This window comes from Cynoglossus semilaevis, chromosome 1 (assembly GCF_000523025.1).
Source record: "Cynoglossus semilaevis isolate Cse_v1.0 chromosome 1, Cse_v1.0, whole genome shotgun sequence".
Lineage (NCBI taxonomy): Eukaryota > Metazoa > Chordata > Actinopteri > Pleuronectiformes > Cynoglossidae > Cynoglossus > Cynoglossus semilaevis.
In genome coordinates this window covers 21,114,838-21,119,793 of record NC_024307.1, presented here as the reverse complement: position 1 = coordinate 21,119,793, position 4,956 = coordinate 21,114,838, and the positions used below count along the sequence as shown (strand labels likewise).

The following is a 4,956-nucleotide window of genomic DNA, read 5'->3' as shown; positions in this document are numbered from 1 at the left end:
GAAAAATAACTCTTCTTCTACTGTTATGATGTACTAGTACTAAAAATGTTTTAACCTCCCCTCCAAGAGGCTATTCCAGTTCTAGAAGATGCTTAGAAAATGATATGGTATATAGCCTTTAAGAGACTCAATATCTTAAAACGATAGTCTTTGTAGCAAAAACAAAGGAGGTGACCACGCCCTGAGCAATGGCATGAATGTTGTCGTCACCAGAGTGTGAATGGGGGGCCAGTGTGTGTTTTGGCTGTGTGCCCCTTGGAGTCTGTCTGTGGTTTTTGCTCTATGAGTATTGGGTTTTCTGTGGAGTGAACTCAGTACATCACTGTAGGGGGCTGAAATATGGCATCTTAGGCCAACTCCTGTTGAGGGATAGACATTGATGTCTTTGTTCCTCTTTCAACCATCTGTCTTCACTGTCAAGAATATGTACATATATTCAAAAGACTGACCTTTCTACTTGAAATGTAGATGAGCAGCTAAGTCCCGGAATTTGGACATGTGTTTGGACAGTGGCTGGTCTCTCATATGTACTGTACGTATATGTTTTGAAGGGTATACCTTCAAAGCCGGCACTCACTAGATGTTTTATTATCTGTGAATCTTAAGGTTGGCTAGAGCTCTATTTTTTAAAAACTCCAGTCCCAGAAGCCCAGTCTAGAAACAAAAAAACAAACAAAACAAAAACAAAACTCTAATGACACTGTAATGTGGCTGTACTGTAGATGACTGTAATGTCAGTCCTACTCTGGTTGTGATCTTCACCAGTTTTTCTTGACTGTTTCTACATGCTAAAAGCAGTTGGTCAGACACTGTCTCACGTTTAATTCCGATCCATTAAATCAGTTGAAGACGTGTACCTACTTTTTTAGGGGTAAAACTCAAATATTAGTTTAGTTTGTCATTTGATTTATGTGCCCCTAAAATGTCTGTGAAGTTTAATTTGAATAAAATATGTTCATCCACATCAATTTAGCCTGAGGCAGAGGTAAAGGTGGGTTTTTAATTAGCAGCCTTGTGTTTTGGGGAAATCGGCTCCTGCTCCTAGGGTAAAATGTAATAATTTGAGACACTGGAGAAATATTTTTCACATGGATTAAATCCGTCAAATGTATTTTAAATTACAAGGCATATTTCCTCAGTTTATCCCCCACTCTATTAGGAAAAGCACTTAACTTGTGGCGTTAGCTTGACTTTCTCCACGTCTTTGCTTTTATTTTTAAGTTGCACTTGAATTCAACTTGAGCTGTCCTAGAAAAAAAAACGATGCTTTAGCATGTGAAGCAGCATTCCATATAGCAAACAAAGTGGTGCATATTGAAATGAGGATGGGGAGAGAGTACACACAGGGGAAAAAAAACATAAGCCTGAGCTATGGAGGAAGAAAAGGGAGCGGAGGTAACAGGGATGAGAAGTGATAGATGTCAAAGCGTGAGGGTTGCGGCAGACTGTTGACAGAATGACAAGTATGGCTGGACCTGCTTTGGGATCAAGCAAGCAGGGAGAGAAGAGAGTTTTAATGCAGCACCTTGACATTTTGTATTTGAATATTTTTCCTTAGCAGGAACTCACCACATTAGCGACACACACACACACCAACATTTGATGGATAAGCTCTGTGATCAGTTTAGTTTTGGGAGATGAGGAACAGATATCAAGCAGCAGTCGAGGCAATGCCTCTGTATCCTCATACTGATCTGAGGATAAAGCAAATCTCCTGAAGCCTGATATGCCTTTTGTCCTGAAAAGTTAGCAGGGGGGAAACATGTTTTCAGGCTTTACTACAGATAATAACGTAAGCTGATTGAATGAATGATTTTTCTGGCAGAAAAGAGGGACCAAATAAAATAAGTTTGTGTATGAAATTTATCTCCAGCAACCGTCTTGTTTCTCCACCCATCTGCTGATTCATTGCTGTTTTTTTTTTCACCATCATCTTCATTTTTCTAGACACAGTCAGTTGATAATGGCTGACCATCGTTCACTCCCTCTTCTGTTATTCTTTCTGTGTCTAATTTCTAGGAAGAAATCCTCCGCAGTCCATCCATCAGCCTCCGATCTCTTCAGCTTCTTTCCATCATATTTCTCTTCTTGTCCAAAATTCTGTCTCACAAAAGACAGCAAGAAGCAGAGTTCAAGCTCTACTGATGCTATTTTTCACTTCCCTCTTTTATCCAGCACGCTGTTTCTGTTTCATCTTTCCCCCTCTACTCACTGTTTGTTCTATTTTTCTTTATCTCACAATATCAAGCACTTCTCACTGGTTAAATTCTGGAGGAATTTGAACATTATAAGAAATCAGGCCCGACCTAAATCTATTAGTGTTTCAATTCAAACTAAATACCTTGAATATTAGACTTTATGAAAATTCCTTCAACCTGTCTGCTGCCCAAACTTCTCCTCCACACCATGCTTTACTTCTGCCTCATGTTTGTGTCCTCTATTTAAATACATTAACATGCTTCACTTAGCATGTTAATAATAGCTTTTACAGCACTGTGTGTATGTGGTTTGGGTTCAACTATGTGTACGTGTGCGTGACCCATCCTTCATTATTTTGATTTCAAAAATGGCTTGCGTCCTAATTAATTGGAGTGTAGTTGCCTTGTTGGTGTGCCATAAACACCTCCTCTTTGCACACCATAAACATCCTACCCCCTGTGATCGTTCCTACTGAGAGCAGGATGATTTGTCACCATTATCATTTTCATTTTCATTAATAAAGCTGTCAGTCAGCTTCTGAATATAATTGTTTGCAAATGACCTTGAGTTGTTTTTTGCATTTAATGTATGAGAAGAAAATGAATTCTTGTGGAGGGAAAAAAAACTTCTCCTCTCTAATGAGGTCACATATAAGTCACCATGTAGATGGGGCATTTTTAGACAAATTACAAGGAGAGAAAAATGTAAAAAAAAAAGAGAAATTGTTTAAGCTTATTCTTAGCTCTAAGCTTTTTCATTTTTCTAATACATATCTCATGTTTGGCCAGTGAAATTTCCTGCCCAGATTTCCAATAAATGGAAAATGTGAAGGTGAAGTGATAAAGGAGATCTTGGGGGACATGCCCAACCCTGTGCTGCCTTGTTAACTGTGGCAACATCCAGGACCCTTGACCAGGTGCTTTAAGGACCACAACACACACGTGCCTTTAGAGAGGTGAAACAGCAGCACCGCAGGTAGAAACACACAGTGCATGGGGGGGCAATTTCCCAAGAAACCACCTTTGACCTTGGTAAGGTCATGCGTGTACAGCCTCAAACGTGAGCAGACTAAATCCTGCTGCTTGTACATCTCCACACTGAGAGAGAGCTGTCTTTTGTCAGAGAGAGACATAATGTGTGTGTGTGTGTGTGTGTGTGTGTGTTCAACTCTGTTCCGATTTCATCTATTTTTGCCTACACTGCCCCTGTTGCTCCCCACTGCTGATTCCCTGCCAGTCATTGCCATGGTAATTATGAGCTCCAGTTAGCCCACTATCTTATGGAGTGACATTTTTCCCCTTTCCACCATTAGTACAACCTCTACTCAATTTGCTGCTTATGTATTTTTGGGTTTCGTCCAATTACAGTCTTACATTTTGGCCTCTTTATTTTGAAAGCCTCAACCCCCACAATATGTTTTTGTTTATTTAAATACATATAAAAAAACAAAAAACAAATACCATTCACACTGCACACCAGGCATAAGTCACATTACATCGACAGCAACATATTAAAAAAAAAAAAAGTATTTTTAAGGTGCAGTTTTTTTTATTCAGCATGTAAGGGATGCTTGCATTGACTCTAAAGTTCCTAACACTGCTTTCTGGTTAAATTTATATATTTGTATATATTTACTATGTATATTTTTATACCAATCCATTAAATGTTTAGAAAATCTCAGTTGTTTACAAAAATCTTTACAATTGATTTTTTTCGGATCACGGCTGTTGTTGGATGTTGACTGTGTTGCAGCGAGGCAGAGGTCTTTACAATAATGAGCTGTAATGCACTGGGCCATTGATTTACACTGTTGAGAGCTGAGTCATACATAAGCAGCTTGTAAGGGAACAATGTGAAGATTAAAGAAACAGCCTGCAACCCACAAATGGTAAGGTCTACATAGATTGAAAAAAATATTATATACATATATTTTTAAAAGCTACCCTAGAATGTCAGGGAGAAATACAACAGTGACTAAAAGTGTTCCTTGAAATTGGTAAGGAACTATCTCCAGAAGACTAACCTGACTGTAACAAGACAAGACTAAAAACGAAATATATGCAGTAGAAAAACTATAGAATACAAAGTAACAGCCAAAAAAACTGGCATAAGCGTGGCTGACACATTGGATCAGAAACCTGCCCGCAACAACAGCAGCATCCCTTAGATCAGGCATGGGCAAACTAAGGCCCGGGGCCAGGATGCGGCCCGTTCAGCTTTTTAATGTGGCCGGCCAAACTTTTTCAAAATATATAATTTATCAATGTTACTTCTTTTTCTCTGCAATACCCATGTCTCCGCAATAGATGGTGTAGAAAATGATAAAAGCATTTTAGCGTTTAAGACTTTATGCATGACTTTTACATGTCATTTATCCTGGGTCACACAAACGCTCCTGCTATCTGTTCCTGACAGTTGTGGCCCACGAGTCAAAACGAGTCCAAACGGACATGCACACAGCGAATTGATGGTGTCTGTCTATTATTATAACATGACGTAAACCATTCTCTCAGTATTCCTCTGCAGTTTTTGTGCTGATATCACTAGTTGACACAGTATATTTTCAGGAATCACGGACTATGTTATTGCTCAGATGTAGAACACTGTCAGAGCCGACAGTGTGTAATTATTTGAGTGCAAAATAATTAATTCAAAACCAATTTAATACAAAGCAAATATTCTCTAGTCCTTATGTATTATTAATTTAGACAGGCGAGGCTACCAAGCACTGCCCCCCCCCCCCCCCCCCCCCCCCCC

General features: G+C 39.2%; 1 protein-coding gene across 2 annotated transcripts in view; it reads left to right on the top strand.

Moving 5' to 3' along the window:
• The window catches only part of pcxb (pyruvate carboxylase b), a 236,066-nt gene that overhangs the window by 81,334 nt on the left and 149,776 nt on the right, over positions 1 to 4,956 (top strand). The gene's annotated exons all lie outside the window — the stretch shown is intronic.